At 54.4% G+C, this 13,314-nt stretch overlaps 1 protein-coding gene across 1 annotated transcript in view; it reads right to left on the bottom strand.

The window, feature by feature from the left end:
• Positions 1-12,446, bottom strand: part of SEMA4A (semaphorin 4A) — a 51,565-nt gene extending 39,119 nt beyond the window's left edge. The window contains exons 1-2 of the mRNA XM_074981257.1: positions 12,283-12,446; positions 11,301-11,675 (exon numbers count right to left, since the gene is read on the bottom strand). The gene's annotated coding sequence lies outside the window, so the exon portion shown is untranslated. The remainder of the gene's footprint in view (positions 1-11,300; positions 11,676-12,282) is intronic.
• Between the last annotated feature and the right edge of the window lie 868 nt (positions 12,447-13,314).

Genomic DNA, 13,314 nt, shown 5'->3' with positions numbered 1-13,314 from the left:
TGGGTGTTTGGAAGGAATAGCCTAGAGGCAATGAACTTGCCGTCTTGCTTATGCTTGTGCAAAGAGGATACATTAAAAAGAAATTAGATGAACATAAAATAAGCCCAATTATTTTATCTATAGAAAGGGTTGAGAAACACCAAGTTAACATACCCTCTGCAACAGCTCTGGGTATCCTTGGTTGGGAACTGCTGCCTTAGGGACATTCAGATGCTCAGAGCCTCAGCTTCCCACTTGCAAAAGGGAGATAGTAACATTTCTTGTTGAAAGACAGCAAGTGCTCAGACAGGGCATAAAAAGTCCAAGGAGGAACAAACAAGTTTACAAAGCCAGTGGATACAGGAGCTGTGCCTTGGTCTCCAGTGTCTAGGCCCTTTAAATTCCAGATAGGCTGCTATGGGGGTTCCATTTGGAGTGGGACCTACGCACTGTGCTCTCCCTGCCTGGGGAAAGGCTTTTCTCTACCCGCCTTTCGCCATTTTCCCCCGGTTCAAAATAAAAAGCAGACTGTCTGCCCTGACTGCAAGAGCAGGAAAGCAAGACACAGCCCGAGGGATCTCACAGCACTTTGTGGCCTGAATAGCGTCGCGTCTTGTGGCACAGGCAAACCAATTTTGGATGAGCAGACCCCAGCGTTATGGGTCTTTGGATCCAGGGTACTGGGGAGCAGGAGTGCATCTCTGTCAAACAGGGTAAACGCACTGTGCAGCTGCACATGTTGCACAGACACACTCTCAGGGCAGAGCAGGGGTCATCTTGTGTCTGTACAGCGCCTGACACAGTGCGAATCCTGCTCCACAGCTGGGACTCCCTGGTACTACTGCAGTACAAATAACCAAGACTGACAGTCTTCACCACTGAGATGTAGCCCCTGCTGGGTTGGAGCGTGGCAGCTGTCTGAACAGCACCTAGTAACGCTGCCCCAAAATCAGACAGGAAATGACAAATGAGCGAGGAATTTAGGAGTGTGGACGTGACATCACACACCGGTCAGGAAGCCCCGGGAATCTTTTATAACCATGATGGGTTAGCACTTTCTCTCTGAAAACAGTGCCTGGAGCTGGGCTTATGATTCACCGCTGCCTCAGAGGGGAGCGTGTGCCACCTTCTGAATCACCCTCCAGCACCAAACTGCTTCTTAGAGCTTTGCCGTGTGAGTAACAACCCAGCCAGCTCTTGTGATCTGACTCAAGCAAACACTTTTTAATGGACAGGCCCGTTTCTACTCCGAGGCTTGTGTATTCTGCCGTTATTTGCAGTCCCACTGAGAACGTCTGGCTTTTTGCTCAGTCACGCTACAGCCCATCCTGCCAACCCCAAGTGTTAAAAAAAGACATCAGCCAGGCCCTCAAAACCCCATGAGATTGGCTTGACCACAATCCAGGAGATTTTACATGTCTGGCATTTTTTGTTTGTTGTCCAGCTTTTGCACTGGTTACATTTTCCACTTTTCCCTGGCAAACATGAGCGATGAGAACTTACTCTTCCTACTACACCAAGCACCTGCTAGATTCACGCAGCTCCAGGATCCCAGGGTGACATGTGGAGAGAGGCACGCGGTGGAATCATAAGCAATGTTCCTGCTAATTTTTCCATCCATGGGCAGAATAATTTTATGTGCACTGAGGCATGTGCAGACGTGCACCACCTATAGAAACACAGGCTGCTGGCTGTGGGCGCTCTGCTAATCAGCTGGGCAGCACCTGAATCTCTCCTGGGACAACTTACAAGGAGCACTGGTCTCATGTACCCTAGCAGCACTCACTGGAAGCCATGCAGGGGGAGGAGGCAGAGCAGGGTTAAGGAGAGAACAGGGCATGAGTGGAGCAGGGCTGGGGCAGGACAGGTGATCGGCAGAGCAGTGAAAGTGCAGGACAGGGGCATGTGGTCAGTGCCAGCCACACCAGAACCCGCCTCACTAGTTACCACTGCACAAGGCCCTAAATATCATGAGAGTCGCGGTGAAACTCTGGGCGCTGGGGGACCCCGTCTCACCAGTGCTCCCTGTAAGCTGAGTGCTTGTGCAACCACTCTGGAGAAATTCCAGTGCTGCCCAGCTGATTAGCAGAGTGCCTGCCGCTAGGTTGTTGTTTCCAGTGGTGGCGCACATTTGCCTCGGTGCACATAAAAATTTATTCTGCCCATGGATGGAAAAAACGTGCACGTGGAGGGAAAAGCTGAGCGGGAACATTGCTGCCCTCCTACCTTGGCTGCACAAAGGGGCCGTGGTTCAAATGTGAACAGGGCCCAAGGTGCTGTCGGGAGAACATCTCAGCAGCTCTGCAGCCCTCTGGGCCCTCTCCTTCTGCACAAGTAGAGCAAAACACGCTCACCCTCTGCTTCACCAGCATTTCACACCTGCTCTGCACCCGTGCAAGTGGCAGCCCAACATCACAGGGTCACGGAGAATCAGACCCTGCTGCTTTAGGCTGGGGCGAGGGACAGGCTCCCCGACAGGCACTTGTCCGAGGTGCTTGTGGCTTCTGCCTTCCTTTAATAACAGCGAAGCAAGAAAGCAGGCAGCAGCCACCAGAATGAGCCTTCTCCCACGTGGCAGGTTAGTGGTGCAGAGAGGCCATGCGTCAGCCCCAGTCAGGGCTGGCCATGCACACCGAATCCCCAGGGGGTAGCCACGCACCTGAAAGTGACAAAGAAGAACGGAGCCCAGTGGAGAGGCCAGCTGGGAATCCCCACTAAAGTCAGGGGGAGCCTTCCTGGGTGTTTCAGTGGGACCTAAAGGAACAGACCAGGGCATCACAGGAGCGACAGACCACAGAACCTCATCACAACAGAGCCTGCCAGAACAATACAGCCTCCAAACCCACCCTCCCTCTGCCCGCGCAAGCATCCATCAGTACAGAGATGGTGTAAAAATCAAGATTACCTTCCAGCTGGTATTTGACTAGCCGGGTTGGCTTTTTCAGAGATATACTAGTGTTCCCTGAGCCCTTGGGGGTGGGGCATTCAGCAGAAATTCAGGTGCCACCCAGCTGATTAGCAGAGCGCTCACCGCTGGTAGCCTGTGATACTACTGGTGGTGCACATCCACACCTGTCTTAGTGCACATAACAAAATTAGTTCCACCCACAGATGATTAAAATTAGAGGGAACCCTGCCAGTTGCCAAAAAATAATTATAATCTGCGGGGGGGGTTTTATTTACATGGGTCTAAAATTTCACAGGCCGCTGGGATGTCTCATGTGAAGAGTTTGTGTGTCCAGCTAGAGATTGCCACAGCTTCAGCGATGACAGCTCAAAAGGGGTGAAAGAGCCACAGTCCATCTGTCACCACGCGAACGCCCTGCGCTGTGCGAGACTCAGGCAAGAGTACAAAAACCACAATGTTATCAGTCTTGGCTGCACGTGTGCTCTCTCTAGATACAACCAGTGGCTGTTTGGAGGATGTTTGTGTGTGTGGCTAGCTTGTGATTGGGGGTAGTGCTGTGGTCAATTTGCCTGGTGCAGTGGGGGCCATACTGATGGGTTTTATTCCCTCTCCCCGTCACTGCTAGCAGAGCTCCTATCAAGGCCCAGCGTGGGAGGTTTCATGTTCCTTTTCAAGTTTGTCATTAATTCCAACCATTTCCTTGAGGTGGCGAGTTCCAATCCAGCCCAGGTGGGAGCAGCAGTCAGAGTGCAACAAGTTTGCTTGTTCTCAGCCCCAGCTGAAGGGTGTTGGTCACACAATGCCTCACCACATCATAACAACTGCCCCTGTTGGGAGCCGTCAGCAGAGGCCCCAGGGATGTTTGGGACCTGCATTACCTATTAGCTGAGCACTGGGGTGGCCACCCAGCAGAGATTCAGCTGCCACCCAGCTGATTAGCAGAGCACCCACAGCCAGTGTTTCAATGGGGGGGGTGCACATCTGCACATGCCTTGGTGGACATAAAATTCATTTCTCCCTTGGACGGAAAAAATTAGAGGGAACGAACACTGTCCAGAGCCCTAGAGTTTGACTCTCTGCCTTACTCCAAGGAGGGAAGGGGGTTAGGCTGAGCCAGCCAGTGCCACAGCCATGGTAGAAATAACTGGTGTAGAGGGGCCTCTTGCACTCCTGGGGCCCAGGCCCCTGTTCTGTCCACAAACAAAGCAGAGACCCCTCCAATGCCAGGCACCTGCACTTCTATGATGTGTGAAAGTCCCACCACCTCCTGGATACACTTGATCACAGAAAACCCCCACCAGCTTACCCAGCTGCTGAGCAGCAGAGCCACCCACATCTCACCTCCTCTGGCTCATCCCTTTTTCTGCATGCCCAGCTGCTTTTTATAACCCTTCTGCTCAGGGGCTCACAGCTGCTGGCCATCAGGCCTGGCTCTGCTCAGCCAGTGCCCATAACCCTCTTTGGGCAGGGCTGCCGTGGCAGAGCTCTGGCTCAGACTCTCCGACCTCTCGCGGCAGGTTGCCCCACGTTCCTGGTTCGCATCATTTGTACCACGGGTGCAACCTCTGACCACAGCCCAGGCTGGGAAACAACACAAACTGCCCTTTGCATGGACCTCACGTCAGGTTTGCTGCCAGTGTGTTGGAATGGCATCGCTAGCACTGCCTGAGCCACAGCAGCTCAATGCACGGGGCACAAGCAGGCTTGTACAAGTGCCACTTGGTGCACCACTGCTTTGTGCACAGATGCACTTTGCACGGCGCATGAGCGGGTTTGCACAGCGACTCCTCACTGCACGACAGCTTCATGTAGGCTGCTGGCTGTAAGGTGTGCTGATGCACCTCTACTTTGTGCATGGCTGCTCTTTGCATGGTGCACGAGTGGGTTTGCACAGCTACTCCTCACTGCACAAAGGCTTCACACATGCTGCTGGGTGTTGCACGGAGCTGCTTGCACGAGGATCACTCCGTGCACAACACAGCAGGTACTCAGCAAACAAGGGCAGGTCTGGCACAGCCTCTGCATCGTCACAGGTTTTTTGCTCTCCTGCTTTGAGGCCAGGGATCAGTCACTTCTGGCCACAGGGTGGTCCTTGTGCAAACATCTCCTGCAGTGGAGAAACCACATGCTAGGGTGGGATCCGTGGGGATGACAGCAGGTTTGCGGGCCGGGGGGGCGAGCCTTGGCGATTCTTATCGCTTCCTCCCCGGTCTGGCTCATTCCAGGCTCTCTGCTTGAGACAGAGACGGGGCACGTCGCACTGCATAGACCCAATACAGCCGGGCTCAGTTGTGATCATTCCCAGCGGTGCATTTCTAGCTTAGCTCTTTGCAGCCCAGGCGCTAAGACCGGGTGGACAGAGTACAGCTCGCAGGCCTGAGCTGGTCCCCGGACCGTCTCAGACACACAGCAAACAAAGGCTTCCTGTTCCCTGTACCTCTCCGCTCCGGACACCAGGAAAGAGGGGGCGGCTTCATGGGCTGCTCCTGCCCTCTTGCAAAATCTCTCCGACCCCTTTGCACACCCCTAAGAGCACTTCCTGAGATGAATCATTCTCACTGACCCGCATCATTTTACAGAGGGGAAACTGAGGCATGGCAAGGGGGCATTACAGCAGGTTAATCCTGGAACCAGAAGCTAGGGGTGCAACATCCCTGGTCAGCACCGCCTCCTTTGAGACCACTGCTCCTGGGCTGTGTGGGACCGAGACACAGCTGCTGAAGGGGCCTGAAAGTTCTTCCCATCCTCCGCCAGCTGTGAACAAGGTGGCGGAGGAGGCGGAGGGTGAAGGATACTTGGCTGGTGCCCAAGAACAGAGGACAAGGGGCCTGCTGCTGGGGATTCAGAGAGGGGCGGGAAATGGGGCTGGATTGGCCAGGAGCTGCCCAGTGCTCAGAGAAAGGGCCCCAGCGGGAGGCAGGGGGCTGGACCATTCCCAGGGGCTGTAGGCCCAACAGAGGCTGGCATGGAAAGGCAACGGAAAACTTCCTGCACGGACAGCCCCCCCACGTCGGCCAGCAGGTCGGGCAGCCCTGTGTGCCAGAGGGGGTCAGATCCCCACCCTACAGCACCGGTGGCACTTACAAACCTTAAGTGAGCCCCCACAGCAGCCCTGTGACTTAGCCCTATTCCTCAGCCAGGGAAACTGAGGCACGGGGAGGGACCCATTCCTGATCCAAGAGAGCCTGGGACCGAGGCAGAGATAAAACCCACAGCTGCAGCCTGATACCTACTTGCCTGCTCCAGCCATCGGTTAGAGAACTGGAAAGGGAACCCGCGAGTCCTGACCACACCTCCCCGGCAAACTTCCTCACGCTAACCACGGTGAGCACTGTCTCCTAAAGCCTTAAATAGAAGCCAGGAGTCCTGACTCCCCCCGACCCCTGGCTGCTCCCATTCTGTGGGATTTAGGGGTTTGCTCCTTCTCCCACCAGGCTGGTTTCACATCGCGAGGGTCGTTCCCTTTGAAATGGCAGGAGGCGCCTGATGGGCTGGTTCCCAGGGGGCTGTGGGACTTAATCTACCTTGCGTTCATGTGCCCAAAGCATGCTTGAGCCAGGACTCACTGAACCAAACAGAATCCACTGACCCTTCCTCCACCACTGGATGCCACCTTCCCCATCCTGGGCTGGAAATAGAACCCAGGAGTCCTGCAACCACCCTCCCCCCATTCCTCACTCGAACCACTACCTCGCCTGACACCTTGAATGAGCCCAGTAGTCCATATTCCCAGTACCTTGCTACAAGCACTGAAGCACAGTCCCTACCAGGGTTCCCGCGAACTTTTTTCCCATCCCTGGGAGAAATAAATTTTATGTGCTCTGAGGCATGTTGTATGTGTACCACCCATAGAAACACCAACCTGCCTGTGGGCACTCTGCCAATCAGACAGGCAGCATCTGAATAGCTCCTGGATGGCTACCCAAGTGCTCAGCTTACAGGGAGTGCTGTCCTTCCACCCAGAGGTGGGCACGGAACCCAGGAGTCCTGGTGCCCAGCCCCCTACTCCAGCCACTAACCCAGCTCTGTCCTAGAGTCTGGAATTGCACCTTGGAGTCTTGACTCCCAGACCGACTCCCACGCGCCATTTGCTACCAAACAAGCCCTATGCAGAGCATGGACAAGACCCCAGGAATCCTGGCTCCCAGACAGACCTCACAACTCAGCCTTTTCACAGCAGCTTTTCTCTGCCCAGAGCACTTTCCCACGCTGGGCTGTCGGAGAAAGGAACCAGGGAACAGACTGTAGCCAAACAACCTGCTCTCTCCACTGGCATTCCCTGTGAGCTGGGCACTTGGGTGGCCACCCAGGAGAGATTCAGGTGCCGCCCAGCTGATTAGAAGAGCGCCCACAGCCGCAGTGTGAGTTTCTATTGGTGGTGCACATCTGTATATGCCCTGGTGCACATAACAAAATTTACTCCACACATAAGCAGAAAAAAAATCAGACGGAATGCCATGCTCAGGCCTCAAGCCCCCTTAAGAACCCCTTATCCTACTGCACATTTTGGTGCCTGCAGTGCTCTTTATCAGCTAATAAAAGCTGAACCCCAACGTGTGTATAACTCAGAGGCTCCCCTTCACACAGGCTTGGATTCACAGTGAATCCAAGAAGGTGAGGCTCTGGGGCAGCGTTTCTGCCAATGTTGCTATTCATTTGCGGAATAAATTTTGTTTTCTGCTCTGAGGCATGTGTGGACGTGCACCACCCCTCAAAGCACAGGCTGCCAGTTGTGGGTGCTCTGCTAATCAGCTGGGCAACACCTGAATCTCTCCTGGGTGGCTGCCCCAGAGCTCAGTTTCCAGGGAACACAGCTCAGGGGCTGAGTTTCATTCCTAGGGCTGGGAGAGAGGTCACCACTAGGTTCATGGCCTGCCCCATCTGTGGACAGACGCATGCAGCTCTAGGTCCCAGTGCTAGGGTGGAGGTAGCGCTACTTAGGCCCTGCTTGATTTGCCAGCAGGCCTGGGAGCTTTCCTACAGGGCAGCAAAATGTTAAATGAAGCAGCTGCCTTGCAGTTAAAATGCCAAGCAATCCAATGTGCCGTTTGAGTGACCCAAAGTACTGACCCCTTTCAGAGCAATGCCAGGGCACAGGGAGTCTCAAAGAGCAGCTTTGTAAGGCTGCAGGGGTGCGGGAAGGACTCCGCTTGTGAATTTGTCAAGGCTCAATCCAATTTGCAAAGGCCAATCAGCTGCAGAACTCCTGAGTTCTACTAACTCTGGGAGGCATGTGACTGCGACTAATAATTAAGATGAGTGTATGCGTGGCAGGTAGGGGCTGGGAGTCAGAACTCCTGGCTTCCTCCGTCAGCTCTGAAAGATAGGATTGACTAGTTGTTAGAGTGGGACAGGAACTTAGTTTGATATTGCAACAAATCTGTGGACACTGCTGCCAACATGTAGAGGTCACCATGCCAGTCACAGTGGCCTTCAGATCAAAATCCTCTCCCTCCAAAACTAGCCTTTCACCATGCAGCAAGAGGAGAATCTTCACTATCTGGTAGCAGTATAAGGCTCATGACACACAGTTGAATGGTTCAGATTCCAGCTGGCAGAAGGTAAGCAATCTCTCTCGCCTTTCCACACACAGCTCTGTCACTATCAAACATGCTAATTGAATGAGTTTGGTAATTATGATGCAGGGGAAAGGACTTTTTCTGCTTAGCAAGTCACCCCTGACTCAGAGGCCTGGAACTTTGGCTTAACATTCACAGCAGGTTCAGACTCTAGAGCTGCTAGTTGGTGGTCATGGGCCATTCATCATCAATAACCGTGGGCTCAGTGCCTATCGGTGGCTGATGCTTTTCTCACTATTTCCTTCTATCTGTAACACTGACAGACCCAGGCTGCCAAAACCAGGGACAGAACGTGCGAGCATAGGGTTCAAAGCCCTGCACTCTACCACATGAGATAAAGGCCAGCTGGCTCGCCGCTGAGGCTATAGAGCAGAGACTTCACTCACCCTAGTATGAGGTCTCTGTGTACTACACGTCTTTCCCTGCCCAGTGAGGAGGGGTTCAGTTTCTGTAGACCAGCTCCGCGCCAATCTACTCTATCATCCACCCATTCTCTGTGGGGGCTGCCTCTCCTATTCGAACCGCCCATTATGTCAAATACCAGGGTCTTGATCTTTTGTTCGTCACTGGTTCTGCAAATGTGTCGTGGGCCATTGCTCAGCAGTAAATACCTGGGGTGACCGAACTCTGCTAATCTGCTTTGTTTAGACCCACTTGTAATTTCCAGGCACCTCTGTCGCACTGGCAGAGTTGAGATAAAGCCCCAGTATCTCACCCATGCAACTGGTCAGCACGCTTGAGCAGTAAGCATCAAGAGCCCAGTCCCGGCACTGCTGGAGCTAATGCAAGGGGACGTCCCATTGCCTTTCAGCAGCAGCAGGCCTCGGCCGCACGGTGCCACGTGTATCTTATCAACCCCGCTCAAAGGCAGCCAAAATTCCTGTTGTGTAGCGCTCCCCCACGTGACCCTCAGGAGCAGATCAGGGGCACCGCCAGCCCCTTGGAAACCTGACGTGGGCTGAGCAAGTGCAAGAGGGAGGCAGCGGAACAATCCCAAGGCCCCAGATGGGTCTGCGGCTGCGGGAATCAGCTCTAGGACTGCCGGCTCTAAAGGCAGGAGATTCTGTTGCTTGCGTGGAAAGGCCCCTAACTGGAGGCCCAGCTGGGGTCAGGGGTGGGGGCTGAATTGGCAGTAGGGGAAGGCTCGCCCTCCCCCCTTCCCACCTGCTGGCCCCTGTCCCAGACCAGCACTACCCTGGCTACCCTAGCCCTGGAGCAGAGGGGGCAGCTGGGTCACAGCTAAACCCACCAAGCCCATCTCCTCTGAAACATGCCCATTCCTGCTGGCAGGATTCTGGTATCTACCTCCCACTCTGGGGGCCAAGGGAATGCCCCCCCCGGCAGAGGCACGGAGTACCTGCAGATGCCCTGGAGCTGGGGATGCCCAGTGTGGAGTGGTGGAGGGTGACGCTGCTGCATCACCCTTGGCTGGCACGCCAGGCTAGGCATCTATCCCAGTGCAGAGCATGAATGATGGCCCAGCTGGGACGGCAAGCTGCAGCCACGCCCCTTCTGCCCCACCCCTTCTGCAACCTCCCCTCTCCCTCCGTGCAGCCAAGCCTTGTCCAACCCCAGACTGATCCTTCCTGGCCACCTGGAGGGTCAGGGCTGCCCCACTGTGGCCTCAGCCCTCCCCGGGCGGCCAAGGAGTGTAAGCAGTTTTGTGGGGGGCAGTGCCTTCCCTGGCCTACATTACCTATTGCCATTGCCTTACGTGGCCTGTGAGCCCCAGCCACCCCAAGTCCCAGCAGCAGGCTGGCCAGCCCCACCCCAGTCCAAGCCTGCCCCACAGACCATGGAAGAACTTGGGGTGTGGCTCCTGGGTGGGGCCAGGCCAGACTGTTTTGGGAGTCTCAGCCTCCTGCTTCCTATGATACCTGCCATCCATGGACCCAGCCCTCGGCGTGGGGGTCACCATCCCATACAGTGGCACCTGCACCGCTTACAGAGAGAAAGAACGAGTGTCCTAACCTTTCGAGTCTGCTGCCTGGACGGTGATAATATCACACCGCTCCGTACCGCCATCCCACCCCCATTCACTGCATGTTTCAGGGCTAACGTCCCCGCTAACCTTTTCCACCCAGGTGCAGAATGAACCTTGTTATACGCGCCAAGGCATGTAGGGCTGCGCACCACCGATGGAAAGGAAACCGAGCTGCAGGTGCTCTGCTACTCAGCTGGGCAACACGGGAATCTCATCAGAGCGCTCAGTTTACGGGGAACCCGGCTCAGCGCCCCTCAGGGGTTGATGGATGTCACCTCCCCACAAGCCGCAGGGTCAGCGCAGAGGCAAAGCCCTCACCCACCCCCCACTCTGAGAGGAAACGAGACCTGAAGTAGTGACCTGGCCAGGGATGCCGTAGCCACACCACGCTGCCTTAGCCCAGCCCCCTCCCGCTCCCTGGTGAGCTCCCAGCCTTCCATCGCTGCGTTGCCTCAGGCTAGTCACCCCCTGCCTTTGTGCCTCAGTTTCCCCATTTGCCAAACAGGGACAATACTACTGGCTCTGCCCACGTAAGGCTCTAGGGACCCTGAGCAGGTCTGGGAGTGCCAAGGCCAACACCAGCAAAGAGAACTGAAGATAACTTGGCTGAGGTCGCAAGGTGTGGAACAGAACCAGGCCCCCAACCTCTGATTGTCTCTGCCATGTCCTGGAGCAGCTGCAGAGCTGCCCGTGAAGCCGAAGTCCCTTCTTCCCACCCTCTCCGGAGTCCTTCATGCAACAGCTGTAAATTTGACCACAAAAGGCCCTGGAGCGTGACTGGCAGTCACCGCAGTGTTGCCCTCGAGCCTCGAGCTTTGGAAATCTGCCCAGAGCGTTGCTTGTGACTTACGCTGCTGCAGTGCAGGCCCTGCTCCGCTCCGGTGGCCCCCGGGCTGCATGATCGCTCCACCAGCTGCTTCTCCTCACTGTCCCAGGACCTGTTGATGCAGCAGCTCCCCAGAGCTGTGGGACAGCTAAGCAGATTACTAGAGAGCTTTAAGGCCGCTCTTTGCCTGAATTAGTGTCGCTGCATAGGTGGGTGGGAGGCTGCCAGCAGAGCACCGCCTGGTACTTCCAGCCCGGGCTGCTGAAAGAGCCCAACACTTGCGCAACTTCCCAGCGTGAGAAACTTAGGAGGGCTCTGACTGGCTGCTGGGAGCTCTTCCAGCCCCAGGCGATCCAGCTTGAGTCCCAGCCAGGATAGACACAGCATCTGATGGAGGCTCTGAGCAAGAGATTACAAGACACTATGAACAATCTCCATGCTTTGGACCTGCTCTGTGTGTGCGCGTGTGTGTGTGCCCGTGCGCACACCCCCCTTATGGACCTGGGGTTCTGTCCTCCAGCACCCTCCGCTGTCCAGCATACTCGTGCCAAGTAGGTCTAACCTGCCACTGAATCCCATTGTGTTCACAGGGTTCAAACGGCAACGTGAGCTAAAAGTATCGAAGGCTGCAGTATGATGCCGCTGTTATTCTTTCCTCCCTCTTATTCGCAACAATCATTCTCTGTTTGTCTATAGAGTGAGAGAAAACAGGCTGCTCCCTGAGAGAGAGAAGCCCAATTCCTGCAGTTTGTTGTAGGAGGGTCTTACTGTTGCTTGATTACACATCACTGCAGAGAACCCCAAGTTTAGGGATGGGGGACCTTGGAATAGAGGGCATCATGGAGCCACAGGCATGCTAGATCTTTGATCTTTCTACAGCAGCTCTGGCCATTTATCTCCTCCAGAGTTCGGTCCTAAGCCTTCACTTCTCCTCTGAGACTGGCTCTCTGGCTTTAGCTCTCACTGTGGTACCAAAATACGCCTGAACCCCCTGCTGCAGACTTACCTTTCTTGGGAGCCATACAAGCTGCCGAAGTTTTGCTGGGACACAGCACAGCCTTTGCAGAACAAGTCAGAACTGGAATAGAATGTGGAGAGCCCCTGAGGATAGGTCTATGCTGGCAGCAAGGTTTTCACCAGGGCGGGAGTACTTAACCAAGACAGCTTACGCTCGGCTTCTCTTCACACTCCCTCATGCACGAGAACAAAATGTTTCTTTCTGTTTGTTCTTTTGAAACCCCGCTCGGCATCCAAGTTTCCCATAATTACAATACCGATGTGCCAAAAAAGTCTGACGATCCAAACATACCATTTTAATGCTGTTGAGAAGCAACATGTCAGCCAAAGCATCCCTCCTCTCCCCCCCCCCCCCAAAGAAAGTTGTTTACCAATGTTTCAAGTCTCTCAGTGTTCAGAAAATTTTCATTTTGTGTCCAGCCCTAAGCGCTGCCTCATCTGACTTTCTAGACTGGGTAACAAATGGAAAAGGCCGCTATTGGCTCAGTTCCGTGTGGAATGTGGGAGCTGTTTGTAATCATAGGAGTTTGTTCATGGTACCACGAAATCGTTTTCGAAACTGTATCAGCGAGAAAAATTGCTCTTTCTGCTGGATGTGATGATTAAACTCACGGTTTTAGTGTTTCCTGTAAGCTGAGCACTTAGGTGGAGGCTCAGGAGAGCTTCAGGTGCCACCCAGCTGATTAGCAGAGTGCGAGCAGCCACTCACAGCTGGCAGAGTGTGTGTCTATTGGTGGTACACGTCCACCCATGCCTTGGTGCGCATAATAAAATTTATTCTGCCCACCAGGGATTGCAAAAATTAAAGGGAACCCTGCATGGTAGCAATGAAAGCAAACAGTACTAATGAAAGTTAGTCAAGTCCTTCACGCAAATGAAGCCGCAAATGAAATCAAGGGGCGTTTTCCTGGCTCAAAACTGGACATAAATGTAGGAACGCTAACCCTGGGCTTCTTAGTCAGGGGTCATTTAGTAATGAAAGGTACAAGATCGCCCCCTACTGGTCAGAAATATGTCAGTC

This window comes from Carettochelys insculpta, chromosome 30 (assembly GCF_033958435.1).
Source record: "Carettochelys insculpta isolate YL-2023 chromosome 30, ASM3395843v1, whole genome shotgun sequence".
NCBI classification, from domain to species: Eukaryota; Metazoa; Chordata; order Testudines; family Carettochelyidae; genus Carettochelys; species Carettochelys insculpta.
The sequence above is the reverse complement of the archived record's forward strand: the minus strand, read 5'-3'. Positions and strand labels throughout refer to the sequence as shown.